Here is a 21,275-nt window from a genome sequence, read left to right on the forward strand (position 1 = left end):
ACCACACCCAATTGTTGGACATCAGATTGTTTGTCATTTCATTGTCTGTGGTGAGCATTGTAATGTACACAGATTTTGGTCCAGACATTCTTCTTTTAAGACTTTATACTAAATAATATCTGAACAAATCTGAAAACTTTGGTCAGAACAAATGAACAAACATTTCATGTGCCTGATGTAAGGCACATCACACAGCATCATTGTTCTGTACAACTGGCACATCACAGTCCTTCTAAAACCAAAACTGTAAAGATTTTTTTCCTATAAGCAAGACATAACATAAATTAGTTATGTATTAAAATTATAATGTAGGGACCAGAGAGATAAAACAGAGATTAAGATGCTTACCCTGCATATAGATGGCCCCAGTTTGATCAATGGCACAAATGGTCCCCTGATTACCATTGGGAGTGATCCCTGAGTACACACTGCTGGGTGCGGCGCAGTAAACCATAAATAAATAGTCAAATTATAGATACACAATTACTGACGCATAGATGCAATTTATTCTTAGTGGAAAATATAGACTAAATGGCAGTATGATTCCATTTTGTGAAATAAATTAACATAGCTGTGAAAGAGGATAGAAGAACACATACTACAAATTTTACAGTGATTATCTTGGAATATTGACTGAAATTTACATTTTTCTGTTGTACTTTTATATTGTGTAGTCCTTTCAAAAGTAAAACCTGATTATATGTACAATAAGATGAATAATCGCATGCAAAATCATTTAAATATTTTCTGAGTATGAAATATGTTCACGCCTTAAAAACTTTAAATGAAAACAAAAAAGAATGTGACGAAAATAAAAAGGACGCAAAATCCTACACAACTAGAGATAATTAGTCCACACTCTCAATTGTGTTTAATTCCTTTATTGTTGAAATAACTACATTCACACATTATATAAACTTGTAAGATTTTACTAAGCATTATACAATAAAAATATGCCAAGAAGTTTTTAAGAGCACATTCTATCATATGTTAGTGTTAATATCTACTTAATTATGCCCTTGATATTAGGTTCTGAAAATCTTGTTTTCACTACACCAAATAATGATGCAAAGAACATCTTTACACCTGAATTAGCAAAGTTTTAGATAATTTCCATGAAGTGAAAACATTATATCAAACAAAAGTAACATTTTTATATCATTTCATATATATTGCCATAATTGTTCTTACTGTATTTAATTAAGAGTGTCTGGAAAATAGGGGACGATGTTAAGATAGTGAAGCCCATGCTTATATTTAGTCTCTCTTTTCAATCTCTGATTAGGTAAAACTGATATAAAAATATCTGTTTTAACTAAGCCACAAGATTTTTAAGATTATCTTTTTGAAAATAGATTCTTCAGTCACCATCAATGTCACTTCCACAAGAATTCTTTCCTGTAATGTTTTAGACTCTCACAGCTTCCTTTCTTTTTTCTTCATGAGTATTCTAATATCCATTAAAATATGCCTAGCACAGTTGGACTTCAGCAAACATAAATATTGACATTCAGTGATTGGACTTCAGCAAATACTGAATGGCAATATTTATAAATGAAATAATTAGATATTTGGAAGGAATTTCTGTTCTTGTTGTCATTTATTTTTTTCAATTTTATTTATTCATTCATTCATTCATTCATTTATTTTTATTAAATAACCGTGAGATATACAGTTGCAAAGTTGTCCATTATTGGGCTCCAGTCATACAATGTTCCAAGATCTGTCTCTTCACCATTGGACATTTCCCATTACCAATGTCCCCAGTTTTCTTCCCAACTCCTCCCACCCCAGGCTGCCTCTATGACAGGCCGTTTTTCTTCTCTCTCTCTCTCTCTCTCTCTCTCTCTCTCTCTCTCTCTCTCTCTCTCGCTCTCCTTTTGGCACTATGGCACTATGGTTTACACTACAGGTACTGAAAACTTATCATATTTGTCTCTTTACCTACTTTCAGTATTCAGTTCTTGTCCAGAGTGATCGATCATTTCCAACTATTCTTGTTGTAGTGGTCCCTTCTCTATCCTAACTGCCCTCTGCCCCCATCACTTGTGGCATGCTTCCAATCGTGGACCGGTCCTTCTGACCCTTGCTTCTGTTATTATTATTATTATTATTATTATTATCATTATTATTATCATTACTATTGTTAATAGACTGGAACGATAGCACAGAGGGTAGGGCATTTGCATTGCACGCAGCCGACCTGGGTTCAATTCCTCTGTCCCTCTCAGAGAGAGAGACAGGCAAACTACTGAGAGTATCCCGCCTGCAAAGCAGGGCCTGGCAAGCTACCCAGGCATATTTGATATGTCAAAAATCAGTAACAACAAGTCTCACAATGGAGACGTTACGGGTGCCCACTCAAGCAAATCGATGAACAACAGGACGACAGTGCAGTGCTACTATTGTTAATAATTTCCTTACCATGTACATGATTCTAACTATTTAAAAAAATTTTGCCTGTGATAATTTCAATGATATGGTATTAAATCTTGTCATTTCAGTCAGCGGCTAAGAAAATTCCTTGAAGTACCTGGTAAGAGCTAAGGTTAGGAAAACCAAGAATTAGTTCTCTAGTTCATCATGCTGGTTGTTATTATAGTGTTAGTTTTATTAGTAGTATTATTGTTAGTCAAACACAAGAGATCAGAAATCCAGGAAATTACTTATATTTGAAAAAGTAGGTGAAACTGGGAGGTGAGAAACAAACTAATATTGGAACATCGCGTTTCTGAAATAACTATATTATGAACAAGTTTGAAAATCACAGTGTCTCAGTAAACAGTACTTGGAAAAAAAGAAGAAAACCAATGGTAAGTGGCCTTAATAGTAGTTAGGTAAAAACTGAAGACTGATCAGTTTCATAAGAGATTATATTAAATGGGAAAGCTAAATTAAATACCAGTACTCAAAGCACAGAAATATGAAACCAATTTTAAAAAAAGTTTACTTGAAATCAGTGTTATGTTATTTCTGTCCAACCCAAAAGTGATAGCATGAAGTATTTGTGTCTAGTTCCAAATACATAAGAAGGATATGATAGTAGTTGAGGGATAAGATCTGGGAATGCAAATAGGTTCTGACAATGATATGATAAAATGAGACCATTTGTATATAAAATCTTATATATTCTGTACATAAACTAGGAGTAATTAAACTTTGGATCCCATTGTTCTCATCTTGGTTTTCAAAAGCAGCTGTTACAATGTAGCCATGAACTCTGGAAATAGTCTAGTTTTGTTTTTAAGTCCAGTGTTGTGTCCTTTGGGCAAGTTAATTCACCTCTGCATGTTTATTTTCTCATCTGCCATGGGGTTGGTTCTACCTATGTCACTGAATCTTGTGAAGAGAAAATGTATTAAAGACCTTCTGACAGTGCCTGGACATAGCAAATGCTATTTTAAGAATTTTATTGTTGCTATTAACATCATCATTATTATTAGTCACATAAAAACAAATAAAATTGTTGTTCTAAAAATGAATAAATATATAAAATTTTAAATTATCTAAAGTAATATAAGTAGGAATTTTATTTCTAAGTAAAATGTTATTAATTAAATTTTTCTATTAAACTGAAGTATAGTTGATCAATGAGATAGTCAATAAGAAGGTATGCCTTGTTAAATTTTTTAAGCTAATTGTACTAAAAGCATAAATATCTTATTTGTAACAACTGTTTTGGGAAAAAGCTGAACATGGAAAGACTCAGTCATGGGGAGACAAACTTTGAAAATATTGAAAACCTAAACTATGAAACATTAGAATACCTGGATACTGCAGACACTGGAAACCTGAATTAGAACACCTGTACACAGGAGACGTTGGAAGGCGTGGAGATGCTGGAAGATCTGGAAATACAGGAAGACCTTGGAGATGCTGGAAGATGAGCAGATTCTGGAAGCCCTGGAGATGCCGGAAGACGTGAAGGTAGAGGAAGACATGGATTTTCTGGAAGACGAAGATTTCTGGGAAGATGAGGCTTTTTTGGAAGTCACAGAGTTTTCTGGAGGGTGAATGTTTTTCTGGAAGATGTGACTATGTTGTAAGACATAGGTACACTGGAAGACACAGATTTTCTAGAAGACATGGATATGCTGGAAGACCTGGAGATCACTGGAAGACGTAGCTTTGCTGGAAGACACAAATTTTCAGGAAGACCCGAACTGTCCAGAAGATGTTGAATTCTTTGGATGACAGATTTGCTGGAAGACCTGGAGATAACTGGAAGACATGGATTTATTGGAAGACATGGATTTTTTCCAGAAGATATGGGTTGACTGGAAGATCTGGATTTGGTGGAAGATAGAAGCATAATGGAAAACCTGGATTTCTTTCAGGAAGACATGGACAGACTGCAAGACCTGGATTTTTCTGGAAGACGTTGATTAACTGGAAGATCCAGGTTTTTGTGGAAGACATAGATTTCTTTGGAATACACAGACATACTGGAAGACCTGGATTTTTTTTCAGGAAGTTGTGGATTGACTGGAAGACCTGCATTTTTCTGGAAGATGTGGATTGATGGGAAGATCCATACTTGGTGGAAGACGTGGATTTCTCTGTAAGACACTGACACAGTGGAAGACCTGGATTTCTTTCAGGAAGAATAAAGATTGACTGGAAGACCTGGCTTGTTCTGGAAGATTGGAAGACCTGGATTTTGTGGAAGACGTGAATTTCTCTGGAAGACACAGATACAGTGGAAGACCTGGATTTCTTTCAGGAAGACATGAATTGACTGGAAGATCTCAGATTTTCTGGAAGATCTGTATTGATTTGGAAGTTCTGGATTTGGTGGAAGATGTAAATTTTTCTGGAAGATGCAGAAACTGTGGAAAACTTGGACTGACTGAAAGACTTGGATATATCTGGAACATATGGATTGATGGGAAAATCTGGATTTTGAGGAAGACGTGGATTTCTCTGGAAGACGCAGACACAGTGGAAGACCTGGATTTCTTTCAGGAAGACAAGGATTGTCTGGAAGACCTGAATTGTTCTGGAAGATCTGGATTGATTGGAAGCTCGATTTTGTGGAAGATGTAGATTTCTCTGGAAGACGCAGACACCTTGGAAAACATGGATTTATTTCACATAGATATGGGTTTACTGGAAGACCTGGATTGTTACCATAGGTTGGAAGATCTGGATTTGGTGGAAGACGTGGATTTCTTTCAGGAAGACGTGGATTTACTGGAAGACCTGGATTGTTCCAGAAAATTGGAAGACTTGGATTTGGTGAAAGACAAATTTCTCTGGAAGATGCAGACACTGTGGAAAACATGGATTTCTTTCAGGAACACATGGATTTATTGGAAGACCTGGATTTTCTGGAAGGCTGGAAGATCTGGATTTGGTGAAAGTCATGGATTTCTTTCAGGAAGATACAGATTTTCTGGAAGACCTGGATTGCTCTGGAAGGCTGGACGATCCGGATTTGGTGGAAGACATGGATTTCTTTCAGGAAAACATGGATTGATTGGAAGACCTGAATTTTTCCAGAAGGTTGGAGCAGCTGCATTTGGTGGAAGACATGGACTTCTTTCAGGAAGAAATGGGTTTGCTGGAAGACCTGGATTCTTCTGGAGGGTTGGAAGGGCTTGATTTGGTGGAAGATGTTGATGTTGATTTCTATCAGGAAGACACAGATTAACTGGACGATCTGGATTGTTCCAGAAGTTTGGAAGAGCTGGATTTAGTGGAAGACATGGATTTCTTTCAGGAAGACATGGATTTGCTAGAAGACCTGGACTGTTTTGGAAAATTGGAAGACTTGGATTTTGTGGAAGACATATTTCTCTGGAAGACGTAGAGTGGGAGACTTGGATTTCTTTCCGGAAGACAAAACTTGGCTGGAAGACCTGAATTGATTCAGAGACTTGGATTTGGTGTAAGATAGATTTTTTTTCAGAAGACATGGATTATCTGGAAGACAATGAAATTTTTGGAATACATGGATTTTCTGGAAGACCTTGAAGTCACTGGAAGACATGGATTTTCCTGGAAGACTTTTCATGGCTGGAAGACTTGATTTTCTGGAAGATGTGGATTGTCCCGGAAGATGAAGATTTGTGGATGACTGGGATTATCAGGAAGACCTTGATGGTGTTGGAAGTCTTGGGATTACTTGGAAGACCTGGAGTCCCTGGAAGACTTGGAGCTGTTGGAAGATGTCGACACCGGAAACCCTGGACATTGGAGACATTGGAAGCACAGGATGTTGGATATATTGGAAGCCTTGGATTTTGTAGACAGTGGTTATTGGAGGCATTGGAGACTTTGGAGGCCCTGAATGTTGAAATTTGTGGATACTGGAAGTCATGAGCTGGAATTTTGGAGGCCCTGGATGTTGGAATTTGTGGATACTGGAAGTCGTGAGCTGGAATTTTGGAGGCCCTGGATGTTGGAATTTGTAGATACTGGAAGTCATGAGCACTGGAATCCCTGAACACTAGAGACAACACATATATAACCTATCTAGCGTGGTAGCCAAAACATTGGAAGATAATAGAATATTTAGGCATTTAGAAAACCTAAAACCACATGTTATGGATATTAGAGACATTGAAAAGCTGTAAATTGATATTTCCATGTTAATTGACATAGAATTGGAAAGTTATAATTTTCATGATATTGAAAGTAAAAGCTGTTGTCTTCCTGGAATTTCAGAGTCCTGGACACTAAAAGACACTATGAGATCAGGATGTCTTAAAGATCTGTTCATATATTGTGAACTCTGAAATACATATATATTGTAAAACCATGTTCTTAGAGATTTTGAAAGACTTTTATATGATATTAAATATTATATACAGAATATGGTGAAATCAGGATTTAAGAGACACTAAAACTTAGAGTAACTGAATGCTGCACATGCTAAAAGATATTGCACAAGTTAGATTTGGACACAATGAACTCAAAATGACCTATACTTAGGAGATACTGTGGCACTGGAAAAAGCAAGAAATAAAAGTTATAACTATAAACCCTAAAAACAAGACTTAGACTTGAAGATTGTTAGAGATATTGAAAAATCGAGACTTTTTTAATAACCCCCAGTTGGGAAATTACAAACAGTAGAAATGCTTTAGTTTAGAGATTAGAAACATAGATATTGTAACATTTAGAGAATCTGGCAGCTGAAGATGCTGGAAATTTTGGAGCTCAGAATATATGATGTTAGAGACAATTAAAATATAAAAGACCTAATCTTAAAGATATTGGAAAGGCATGTTAAAAGTTGTTGGCAGTGCTGACTTTCATATTAGGAGATGGTTTTGCATTAAAATACATATGGTAAGGCTCTTCTGATAGTTTTTGTGACCATGTCAACCTTTCACTGAAAAGCAAAATATGGGAAATGTACATTTTAAAAAGATGACAAAGGGAAAGTCATTGTAAAGACATATAATTTGAATGGGAACCTTATCTTCATAGTGTTAATGAAGTGACAACACCACTGGATTTGTACTAGTTGATGGAATGAGAACAAGGAATTAACGAAGAATAGTAAGATACAGTACAATGCTAAGTTACTGGTCTTGCACACAGTTGAACAGAGTTTGATCCCTGGCATCACACATACATATAGTCCCCTGAGCACTGCCAAGAGTGATCCCAAAGCATTGAGCCATGAGTAAGACCTGAACACTCCTGAGTGCAATCAAAACAAAACAGAAATAATAAGTATCAAATGTAGGGGAATCAATTAACTTTAGATTAATGGTCAGCAAATGATTTTTGTAAAGAATTGAATAATAAATACTTAAGTCTTTCAGGCAATATAATTTCTATTGCAGCTACTCAACTTAACTATTGTCATTCAACTATAAACAATATGCATATAAGCATAACTATGTTTTGCAATACAACTTTCCTTAAGTAGTTGGTTCAGTTATGCCACAAGGCCCTTAGTTTTTCAGACCCGCAATTTTTTTTTTAAATTTTGGTCTTGGGGCAACACTTGGTGGTGCTTAATGATATTTCTTAGTTCTGTGCTCACGGTCACTCCTGTAGGGCTGAGGGGGACCACATGGGGTACCAGGGATCAAACCAAGGTCAGAAATGTGCAAGAACTAAGACCACTTTTAGATGCCATTTCTAGTACATAATGAACTGAAGTTACACTTCGTGCTACCATTCATATGCAATAGAATTGAAAGAGCACTGTGAAGCAGAATTGTGAATAAAGACACTATGATTGTACTTCTATTCAGAAGATAATGACAAGAATCCAAGAACAGAGTTTAAATCGCCAATTAATTATTTTTGAACCACAAATTGGGGCTTTATATTCGGAGTCAAAGTGAAATAGGTAGCATTGAGGGCCCCAGTTCAGGGGCACTTGGGTTTAGTGACATTGCCTTTTATGCAGTAGAAGTTAGAGAAGAAAATTAGAGAAAAATACACCCCTACAGGTTGGAGCTCTCCTCACTGGACTGAACAGCTGCCATCTAAAAAAGGAGACCACAGACATATACACACAAACACACACACGCACACACACACACACACACACACATACCAAAGCCAGTACAGACAAGTCAGTGCCAAAGTCTTCAGTATAAGCCCAATGTTCTTATATGGCACTCACCATACCACTTCTAATAATCGCGAGCCAACTAGAGGTGTTCATGCTGATGGAGAAGAAAAAAAGGAGAGCTCGTTAGACTTATTACCTTTACCTCGGGTAATAAGTCTAATTTCTGAATTTACTAATGATACCAGAGTTTAAGTGATGAATTTAAGAAAGCAAAGTTTAATTATAGGCTAAAGATTATTAGTATTTAGATTAAAGTTGAGGAAAACAAGAACTATCATGTGTGTATATGACAGAGAGATCTATCTGGTTCAGGAAAAAAAAATCTAGTTGAGCTTCACTGGGACTGAACCATGATTTCAAGACTGAACAGTGAAATATGTACAGAAAACAAGCAACCACAAGTTTTTTGAACAACAAAATACCATCATCAGAACTGCGTATCAAGCAAGTTAGTCAAGAAGCAAGAGGATGGAATGTCAACAACAATTAGCTATATATACTAGAACACCAGATACTTCAAGTAGAGATATTTAAGGATTGTGTATGAGTTATGAGGTCACTATAATCATACATATTATGTGGAAGTGAAGGGTTTGGGTTAAGGCAGTGCAGTTCTGTTGTTCAGTACACACCATTAAGTGTCATGATGAACAGTCATCATTCTGAATATCACTGGTTTAAATTAATCATATGTCATTAAATACATAAAATACAGAAAAATTCAGAAACTAATTATGAGTAATTGTCCTCAACTAGCAAGGCATCCAATTTCTCTCAAGGGTAGAAGAGCTAGTATGGGTGGTGGGGGTATTGGGGTAGGTTTAAGCAAAGCAGGTCTTATATGGTTTTAGCTTATATAACATGGATAGACCAACATTAAACATTAGATCAACTTGGTCATATTATTTTATAGAGAATAGGATACATGTATAGTAAAATATGATTACTTCTAATAAACATATTAAAATATCATACAGTAGTAACAACATTAAAATATAGACTAACTTTAGGTCACAAAGTAACAAAGGCACAAAGGGATTATAGATTCATATATCTCTCATAGATAAATAAAAATATTTCAGTTCTCTTAAAATCACCATGCATACCTTCTTTTGACAAAATTTGTTAAAATACAAAATCAGTAAACCTTTCCAAAGACAGGAGTAAACTATCATATTCAAGCTCTATTATGCTAGTTCATAATAATTATGCATTGATATAGTAACAATTACTGAGCAGTTACCATGTACCAGGCACTGTATAAGCATTTCATGTAATCTCACAGAAATAGTTTAATGCAGGTATTTTTGAACCCCATTTTACAAGTTAGAATGAGATGATTAGGATGGTCAAGTGAGAGATGGTTAAGAAACATGCCCACAGTCACATAGCTGGTAATTGACAAGAACAGTATTGAATGTAGGCCTGTCTGGTTCCAAAGTCTAGGTTATATGCTGACTTCTCTCAGCACAAAGTTATTCTGCTCTGGTAGGACTAAACACCACTCATCCAAAGGGAGGGAGTTGTCAGGCAGACAAGAAGCCAAGAACTATGCTTTTACTATTTTCTTTCTTTTTCTTTTTTTTTTGGCTTTTAGGTCCACAAAGCTATGTTCAGGGGTTACTCCTGGCTCTGCACCCAGGAATCACTCCTGGCATTGCTCAGGGGACCATATGGGAGGCCGAGGATCAAACCCGGGTCCATTTACCTTGCATGCCCGAGGATCAAACCTAGGGCATGCAAGGTAAATGCCCTACTTGATGTACTATCACTCTCACTTTAAACCCCAACTTTTCTTCATTATGGTACTCATCATACCACTGTCAGTTAATTAAAAGTTGGTTTGAGATGTTTGTAATGATGTATCACATATCTTTGACTTTATGTAGTAATTCAAGAGAGATGGAGTGCAATGTTTCAAATACATTAGATTCATATTTAATTTACTATTTGTTAACCATGCCAATGAAATGTATTATTTATCCCTTTGTTCTTTGCCTATTTTATTTCAAGGTTATTAAGACCATGCATGTTCTGTTAGTAGCATATCAATTTATTTATAAATTCTTAAATCACTACACACTGACATCTAAGGCCATCCAAAGGTAATACTATGTAAAGTTCAGTGATTGATGTATTTCACAACATGAACATGTTTCACACAACCAGAGACAATACACAGTGTAAAAGCCCTTTATCAGCACTCAGATGGTGGTGGCAATGTAATCCAAATGGTGTAGTTTGAAAAACTGTCTCTGCATTTTAATCTTGAAAGTTTTAAACAAACAAAAGTTTCTTTTAAAATGCAATGGCAGTATTTCTAATATTTTCTGCAAATTTCAGCAACCTGAAATGTCCTTTCTCATTTCACATTTTTTTTTATTTTTGCCAGTGGTTAAATATGTGAAAAAATAGGGTAAACTTCCATGGTCTTCATAATACTAAAGGAAAAAAAAAACTAACCATATGACAACAGAAAGATTTTTTCCACTCAATGTGTATATAAAATATACTCAAAGAAATTTTTCAACCATTTTGTTAGACTTAATTTTCACATGTTCCTAAAATTTCAGCTAGGGGACAATATGTGATACCTGACACTGAAGCCGTGTGCAAGATAAGCACCTATACACTATATGATCTCTCCAGCCCTTTCCCCTTTCATTGTACTAGGATCTCTTTACTAGGAGGAAGCAATGCATTACTCCAAACCACACATTACACCACAGTGATAATTTTTTAAATAATAACACATATAACACAATAAGGCAGTTTGTAGAAATCTGTACTTTTCAAAGCCCTCTTCATGATTGTAATGTGCATTGAGTGTTGAGAACCACCGTGGCTTAGAGCAAGACCATGAGCTCCTCTGGTACTGTGGCATGTCACTAGAGCCACAGTACATTTTGATGGGTTTCAACTCTCATCAGTCTTTTCAACTTCTTGAGGAATGTCTGGCATCTCAACAGCAACTATGTAATCAACCCTTTTGACTTGCGTGGATTTTCCCCCTCTTCTCTCATCATTTAAAACTTAAGAGAAAGGTGACTGCCATTCAGACCTCCAGGCTGGGCTGGTGACAGAAATCACTGTATCCCCAATGCATATCAATATCCCTTTTCTGGAATATATCCAACTGCACAAACCACTGAGGAAACCAAATGTGAGAACAGAAATAGTCTACTTAAATGAACACTAGTAGCTTCTTCTGAATTAGCAACCAACAAAAATGCAGAAAACCATTACAAACACACTGCCTTCCAAGAGCAACCAGTAGGCACTGTAAAACAAAGTGCTAAAAGACAAATTATCTTTGAAGCTAATGTCAAAAGAGCTTCACTTATCCTTACTGTTGAGATATTAAGTTTGGCTTAGTAAGAATTGAAGTATTTGTCAACCCTAAGAAAAAAAATCAAATAGTCCATTCAAGTAAAATAGCCCTTTCCCTAAGGTACTAGGGTTCAAATATTCATTGTAGGAGAATTTTCTTTGAGGAATTGATAATATTTGGGGAATATTATGAAAGCCAAGAGAATTTTTTTATCACTAAAATAAAATACTAAGTGTATCTGAGTGGTATTTCATTAGATTAGCACAGGCAACAGTGACCAGCAATTAATTTCTATTTCTCTATTTCCCTCTGATATCTAGGTGGGACAATCATAACTTTTGTCTGAAGGAAAGTAAGGTAGACTTTTCTGTTCTACTTCCATGCTACTTCACATGAATCTTCACAACATTAGACCTGCTGGAATCAGAATCGGCTATTTGCCTGTGGCCATTGTGTCTGCACTTCGTAGACTGGGCTTGAATGATACACCTGATAAGTTCAGACTCTTCACCCCTATTGAAATAAGCAGAGATAGGGCTTTATTGTTCTGCCGTTGAAGGTTTCTTATTACTACGTAATAGGAGTGTAAATTATCATTTAAGCCTTGTCTGAAAGTCAATAAATTTTCCATGGAAGGGTCTCTTTCCTCTGACTCATCGTGGCATTTTGATTTGTTAAGTGATGCTTCAAAATCTTTGAGTTCTTAATGGTAACCTCTGCTGACCTCCTTTACCAATATTTGATGCAATTACATATCTGAAATATTTCTCACTTATCTTCTAAGGGGAGAATCGAACAGTTCAGCAATGTCACTTAATTCAATGTCCTTAAAACCTTCACCCAAACATTTTGCAGCAGCTAGAAACCTTTCCATTTTTCTATCACTCGATGGAAACTTCTAAATCAGTTATAACTTCATTTCAAAGTTTCCACCAGGCTCAATTAAGAGTGGATTGTTAGGTTTCTCACAAGGATTCTCCTATCACTGGTAAAGCATTACAAATGGAGAAGTTTTGCCAAGATACTTTGACAGTAAGATCTGGAGTCTTCCCTCTTAAGCCCTGCAAGTGGTCAAATATATGCCAAGTATAGTACACTGGGACAATTCTTAGCACTCCTAGATATAATAATTGAAAAACTGAGGTTGTATTGGGGGAAGGGAAAATGGAGATTCTTTAACACAAGGATCATCACTTACTACGTTACCCTTTTGCCAGTGGGAGATGAGAGCAGAATCAGCAGCACTTTGAATTCAAAATGGTTTAATCTAAATACTACCTAAACTTAGGAGCAAGACACTTCATACACCACCGCAAAATAATTTCTCAGTGATCCATACTTTATGGATTACCTTCAATTGATAGAAAAACATTCCTGGCATTCTCTTATGAAAAGGCATGGATGCACTTGACTTGCACATGGCCAACCTGGGTTCAATCCCCGACCTCCTGAGGATCTCCGGGAGTGATCCCTGAGTGCAGAGTCAGGAGTCAGCCCTGAGCACTGCCAGGTGTGGCCAAAAACAAAATAATAAATAAATAAGTAGATAAGTAGAAATTTGGACAAGGCTTTCAGAATCTGTGAAGCAACATGGCTTTAAGCATAAAGTTGCCAGAAGCACTGGAACAGAGAAATTTGAGCATGTCTTTTCCAGGCTTGAAACCTCTGTTTTTTTTTCCATTCTTTGTAACATGTGCAAGTAGGTATGTGCTTCCAGAACAAGACATTTCATCGGCACTGAAGACATGTTGGGGCAAGTAGCTAATTTCTTCACTTTCTTTGGGCATCCAGGATACTCTTTAGCAGCCTCATGATCTGCTTCATCTGCCAGACACTTCTTTTCATACAGACTGCAGCATTTAGTGTTTCTTAAACCTATGTTACCACCTATTACTTGCAGTAAACGATAGAACTTTTCTTCCAGAGAGAAACTTAAGCTTGCAAGGTTTTGACGCTCACTGGCAGATGACACACATAGAAAGAGGTGTACGCAGTGTCTCTGTTTTAGAAGTCGCAGAGGCAAATCTTTTCCCATTTTCTCTACGTTGGTATTTCAAGTTATGAGTTATTTTGTCAAAGATATTGGTAGGCCCCTTCATGCACTGGCCCTAATAACTTTCTCATTGTTCTGTATTATATGAACCATAGATTCGTTCAAATCAAAGCAATGCCCTACACAGGTCTTGCTTTCACCACTTACAAAACTTTCAAGAATTCTCATTTTGTTTGCTCAAGACATCACCTTTCTTGCCCTCTTCACCATTCTTTCACTGCTATCACCGATTTTTTACACTTTTCAGCTTGGATGCCATTCTAACTCAAACTCTTGCAAATGTATGATTGCAGAAAGGTTTATATCCATGAGCAGCACATAAGGCTAATTGGTAACCTATAAGAAGCAAGTGACAACATTCACAAGACAAATTTAAAATGTGCAAAACAGCTGTTGTATGACTACATATATATATGGTGCTCAGCGGTTGCAGGACGAGCAACAAACAGAAGGCTATGAGTAGAAGCAAGAGACCCAAATGCTATCCTTGTCACACGAGACAGTCAGCAAGACAACATGATGGTGACTTGAATTTGCACATTGTTCCGAAACTCTCAATGGTGCAGAAAAGGCAAACTCGTTTTTCGTTTGGTATGAGAATGACTTGCTGTTTTGAAGGCATCACGGAACTCGGGAGTCAAGGTCAGGCTACAAGACTGAGATATGAGAGGCACAATTTCACCATCTAAGAGAAAGCAAAAATAGGAAATCAAATCAGGAACTGATCCTGTTTGCATAAGTATCTAGTAAGCTAGTAAGAACAGAAATTTGGAATAATAATAGTGTATGCAAAATTGCCCTTACAGAGGCTATAATGATTTTGCATACACACTAATTGTGAAAGAGAATTTTTTTTGTTCCATATGTTCACCAACAGGAAATATTATCAACCTTCTTTCATTTATGCTAAGCAGAAGGTGAATCACCAATCTCCTTATTGTTGTAATTTCTTATATTGTCTTTCATATGCTAAGCAATTTCTCCCTATCTTTACATGGTCTACTGATGAAATTTACCCACTTTTCCATTTTTCTTGCTGATCACAATTATGGCATTAGAGGTCTCTATTTTGAATTCTAAGCTGCAAACATTTTCCTTTTCTTAAATTTTGTCTCTTGCCATTGAGAGCTGTCAAATATTTATATAGTCAAATGTTTCACCAATGCTTTCCCCCTTTTTGAGGTAACAGATATATATCCAAAAGATATATATTCTTTTGTTGTTATTTATTTTTTGTTTTGGTGGCCATACTAGGTAGTATTTAAAGCTTATTCCTGACTCTACTCAGGGACCACTACTGGCAGGGCTCAGGGAACTAATTAGGTGTGGTGCCATGGATTTAACCCAGAGCAGCCATGTTGTTTACAACAGGTTTTCAGGCATACAAGGTTCCCACATCCCATGATTCTATCTCTCCACCACTGACCCCCAATTCCCTCCAACCCTTAGCCCAATTCCTTACTCCCTGACAGATTTTTAAGTTTAATTGTTGCAGTTTGGGCCCCATGCTTACAGTAGTATTGGGTCTAGTGGATTAGACATGTAGAGATAATTCACTTCACCACAGAGAGCCCAAGACCCCTGATCCTATGTTAATTCCAGACCTCCTACTCTTGTTCCCCTTTTCATTTATATCTTCCCTTGGCATTTTTGTTTCTGTAATCTAGAGCCAGTTTTGCCGCCTATCATTCCACATCATGTTATTCTATATACCACAGATTATAATTTGATAGTATTATTTCATGTATTGGAAAAGGTAGTACTACTCAATCAATGGTGCTGAATAATGGCCTATCCATTTACAACAGTGTCTAGCAATCTCTCTTGAGACTACATTCACTCTCTACTAGAGTCCCAAGAGTTCAGGAGAGTCAGAGAACCAGAATGACCAAGTTGGGGCTCAATATAATTCCTTGGTTTCTCTAGGGGCAAATGAAGCTGGAAGAGGACCAAAATTTTAAGTGAATACATTAGCACTGTACATTTTCCACCCTAAGCTCTGTTCTGCTCTCACTCAGTGTTCCTGACATATAAGCCCAGGCTCAGCTCTGAGAGCTTCTGATCTGTTAATAGCTTCACTAATGAATAATAATCAGTCACAGTTTATGGTTTATGCATTACTAGAGAAATCTGAATATGATCTAGTTATTAGATGAGATTAGATGACAACTTTCACTTCTACTGGGTAAATAATGAAACTGTAGTATCATAAGCAAATACTCTTCTGGATGAAATTGAAACAAATACATATAAAATCCATAATTTATTTTATGAGAAAATGTTGAATGAGAATGAATGGTGGATGAGCATTCACCGCACTACTTTTCTGTTTCTCTATTGCTTTGAAATTTCTCATCATAAAAAAGTGTGCACGAAACTTAGGCAAAGTGCAACAACAGTCCACGTGTCAGGATGGTTACTTAGGATCACCATCTTACCCCCAAGTCAGGGTCACCCCAACCCACAAAGTGAAAAAAGAAGAGGAAGGCTCTTAAGCACCCAGGCATGGCTCTGCCCAGCCCCGGGCCCAGGAAACTGAGGCTTGTTACTCAGGATCAGCATCTAGCCCCCAGGTCAGGATTATCCCCACCCTCCAGGCACAGAACACCACCAGGTTTAGTGAGTGAAGGTGGTAGCCCATTATACTCAACAAGTAACAATAAGTTTCTAACCTCTTTGATAAGGAATTTTGAGAGGACATGTAGAGGATGATTAAGGAGATCAAAGAAACAATGAAACGGACCTCCAACAAAACACAAGAGAATATGAGAACAGAAATGAGAAAATTATGAACAGAAATAACAGACCTGATAAAACTTGGCAGGTGAAATGAAAAACTCCCTTGATGGCCTCAGCAGCAGAGTAATAGCTGCTGAGGACAGAATCAGTGTAATTCAAGACAAGGTGCAGAAAACATCCAGACAACAGCAGAAGATGGAAAAACACTAAAAATAAACAAACAGCTGACAAGAGAATTTAGGGCGTAACACAAGATGAAGAACATAAGAATCATCAGGGTCTCAGAGGGCCAGTAGGGCAACCCTGATAAAGAAGCAGCAGCCAAAGCCATCATTAATGAGAAGTTCCCAGAGCTGAAGAGTGCATGCACCCAGATCCAGAAGGCCCACAGGGTACCCAATAAAATAAATCCAACTAACCATACTCCAACTATAAGTACATCCTTATCTGAATGATGAAAGCCATAGATAGAATACCAAAAGCATCAAGATCAAAGAAGGATATAATATACAAAGGAGCGTCCCTAAAATTTACAGTACATTGACCAATTGAAACCCTCTGGGCCCAAATTGTGGGATGTAGTGAAAACACTCAGTGAAATTAACACCTCACCTAAATACTTTACTCAGAAAGACTCTCATTCATATTTGAAGAAAGAATACACGACTTCACAGATAAACAATAATTCAGGAACTTCATAGATCCAAAACCATCTTTACAAGAACTAAAGGGAGTATTTTAAAAAGAAGACGAATCCCAAAAACACACCTGATTCCTACTGAAATATGGCATGAATCTCCATAACAACAATCTATCTCAATGTCAATGGGCTAAATGAACCGATTAAGAGACACAGAGTGGCAGGATGGATGAGAAAAATAGAACCCAACATTCTGCTGCCTGCAACAAACACATCTGATGAATCAGTGCAAACAGACTCAAAGTGAAATGTTGGAAGACAATTCTTCAAATAAACAATCCCTTAAAAAGTCCAGGTGGAATACTAATATCAGATGACATAGTCTTCAGGCTGAAAAAGGTTATAAGAGACAATGAAGGTCATCTTTTAGTGATCAAGAGATATGTACATCAGGAAGAACTCACACTCCTAAATGTATATGCACCTAATGAGGGACAAAAAATACTTGGAATAGCTGTAAATAGACTTTTTTTTTCTTTTTGGGTCACAGCTGGCAATGCACAGGGGTTACTCCTGGCTCTGAACTCAGGAATCACCCCTGGCAATGCTCAGGAGACCATATGGGATGCTGGGAATCAAACCCGGGTTGGCCGCGTGCAAGGCAAACGCCCTACCCACTGTACTATTGCTCCAGCCCCCTGTATATAGACTTTTAAAAAGGCATTGATAGCAACACAATAGTACTTGGAGATTTCAACACCACTGTTACCTATAGACAGATCAACTAGACTAAAGCTCTCTAAAGTAATACTTTCTTTGAAGGAAGAAATGGAGGATACAGTATATATGTATACATGGCTTTTTATCCTCAGAGTCTAATGCACATTTTTCTTCAATGCACATGGAACATCATCCACAACAGACCACATCCTGTGACACAAAACATACCTCCACATAGTCAAGAGCATAGAAATCATATCACCTACCTTCTCAGACATGATGCATTGAAAGTAAAAGTTAATCACAAACAGAAACACAGAAATAACTCAAGCACTTGGAGATTAAATAGTTCATTACTAAACAAACGTCAGAGAGGAAATCAAAATGGAAACTAAGAGATTCATGGAAACGAAAAAAGTGAATATAATACCTACCAGAACTTGTGGGATAAAAAAAAATCGGTGTTAGAGCAAAGTTCATAGATATGCAAGCATTCACCAGGAAAGAAGAAATGAACCACATAAATACTTGACTGCTAAGTTAAGAAACAGTACAATGACAACAAAAGGAGTTCAAAGCAGCCAGGAGGAAGGAGACAGTAAAATTTAGAGCAGAAAGTAATAAACTGAAATAAATACAAAACAATGTAAAATATTAATAAAACCAAGAGCTAGTTCTTTGAAAATATAAACAAGATCAAAAAACACTAGCAAAACTCACAGAGAGAACCTTAATAAATTGAATCAGGAATGAAAGAGGGCATGTCACAATAGACAACACAGAAATTCAAAGGATCATCAGAAATCTCTGATGATCTTTGTGAATTTTTATGTGACAAACAAGGGAACCTAGAAGAAATATATAAATTCTGGACTCCTATAACCTCCAATGGCTAAGACAGATTATATGGAATACCTGAGCAGATCTGTAACTGTCAAGGAAATTGAAATGGTAATAAAAGGTCTTTTCAAAAACAAAAGATTCACCAGTGAATTCATTCGAACCTTGAAATAGGACCTACTGCCAACTCTTTCCAGGCCCCTTCATAAAACTTAAGAAACATTAACAGTCCCAAAAAGTTTCTATAAATCAAATATCACCCTGTACCAAAAGCAGTCATAGACACCACAGAAAATCAGAGAGAATTATAGACCAATATCAGTGATGAACACAGACACAGAGATCCTCAACAAAATACTAACAAATGGAATCCAAAAATACATCAAAAATGTCATACACCATGACCAAGTAGGATTGATTCATCTCAGGGATGTGAGGAAGGTTTAACATATGCAAATAAATCAACATTAAACGCCATTTTAATAAAATCAAAAATAAAAATCATATGATCAAATCAATAGCAGCTGCAGAGAAAGCATTTGACAATATCCAGCATCCATTTGCGATAAAAACTCTCAACAACATGGGAATTGAAGGAATTCAGTATATCCAAAGAAATTTACCAAAGTCCACAGCAAACATTATAGTCAATTCAGAAAAGCTAAAAGCCTTCCCTCTAAGATCAGGCACAAGACAAGATTGACCCTCTGGCCACTTCTATTCAATTAAGCACTGGTAGTACCATAGCAATTAGACAAGAAAAAGATATCAAAGGCACCCAAAGAGGAAAGGAAGTCAAGCTCTCACTATCTTAAGATGACATGATAAAATATTTAGAAAATCCTAAAGATACTACAAAAAAGATCCTAGAAACAATATATTTGTATAGTAACGTGACAGTCTACAGAATTAATATGCAAAATCCCTTGGCTTTCCTATATACAAAAATTGAAAGAGAAGAAAAAGATGCTAAAAAGATCCTATTCGCTATCTAAAAATCAGCTTAATTAAAGAAGTGAAAGACATACACAAAGAAAACTATGAATCACTACTTCAAGAAATAAAAACGGACACAAAGAAATGGAAACACGTCCCCTGCTCATGGATTAGGAGGGTTAATATCTTTAAAATGGCAGTACTTCCCAAAAGTACTGTACAGATTTAATGTAGTCCCTATAACAATACCCATGCTATTTTTCAAAAAAAATATATTAAACACTTATTCATTTGGAACAGTAACCCCACCCCCAGGAATAGCTAAAGCAATCCTGGAGGGGGGAAGATGCGAGGTGTCACTTTCAAACTGTATTACAAAGTGGCAGCAGTTAAAACAGCATGGTATTGGAATAAATCCAGACTCTAAGATCAATGGAATAAAGTTGATTATCCTGAGACAGACTCACATGTGTATGATCAGTAACTCTTTGATAAAGGAGCAAAAAAAATGAAGTGGAGCAAAGACAGCCTCTTAAACAAGTGATGCAGGGAAAACTGGTCAGCTACATGCAAAAAAACAAAAAAAGAAAGAAAGAAAAACTCATTCCTCTTTTTTCCTCACAAAAAAAGTCAAATCAAAATGGATGAATGACCTTGATATCAGACCTGAATCCTTAGGGTACCTAGAGGAAAATATACACAGAAGTCTCCATGACATTGAAGCAAAAGGCATCTTCAAGGATCAAACATCACTGATCAAGCAAGTGGAAACAAGATAAACAAATGGGACTACATTAAGTTAAGAAGCTTCTACACCTCAAAGGAAACAATGGCCAAGATACAAAGACAGTCCACGGAATGGGAAAAGTTATTTACCCAATTCCCGTCTGACAAGGGATTATCACAGTTGTATAAGGAACTGGTATAACTTTAGAAGAAAAAAAACACCCAACCCCATCAAAAACTGGCTAGAATAAAATGAATAAAATGAACAGAAATGTCCTGAAAGAAGAAATACAAATCATCAAAAGTCACATGAAAAAAATGCTCTCCATCACAAATCTCAGAGATATGCAAATCAAAACAAAAACGAGGTATCATCTCATGCCCTGGACACTGGCAAGCATCAAAAAGAACAACAAGTGGGGCTGGAGCAATAGCACAGCGGGTAGGGCTTTTGCCTTGCAGGCGGCCAACCCAGGATCGATTCCCAGCATCCCATTTGATTCCCTGAGCACTGCCAGAGGTAATTCCTGAGTGCAGACCCAGCAGTGACCCCTGTGCATCGAAGGGTGTGACCCAAAAAGCAAAAAAAAAAAGAACAACAAGTGCTGCCACGGGTGCAGGGAGAAAAGGACTGTCATTCACTGCTGGTGGGAATGCTGACCAGTCCAGCCCTTTTGGAAAACAATATGGACATTCCTCTACAAAGTAGAAACTGAGATTCTTTAGGACCTGGCAATACCACTCCTGG

General features: G+C 36.9%; 1 protein-coding gene across 12 annotated transcripts in view; it reads right to left on the minus strand.

Moving 5' to 3' along the window:
- The window catches only part of LOC101543559 (melanoma-associated antigen 10-like), a 176,612-nt gene that overhangs the window by 101,994 nt on the left and 53,343 nt on the right, over positions 1–21,275 (minus strand). Inside the window, exons 5-6 of one of the 12 annotated variants that reach the window (XR_008627360.1) lie at positions 8,594–8,636; positions 484–6,188 (exon numbers count right to left, since the gene is read on the minus strand). The exons of 7 other annotated variants lie outside the window; for them this stretch is intronic. The gene's annotated coding sequence lies outside the window, so the exon portion shown is untranslated. 4 more of the 12 variants (XR_008627358.1, XR_008627356.1, XR_008627357.1 and 1 more) reach the window with 4 other exon arrangements.

Source organism: Sorex araneus, chromosome X (assembly GCF_027595985.1).
Source record: "Sorex araneus isolate mSorAra2 chromosome X, mSorAra2.pri, whole genome shotgun sequence".
Classification (NCBI taxonomy): Eukaryota; Metazoa; Chordata; class Mammalia; order Eulipotyphla; family Soricidae; genus Sorex; species Sorex araneus.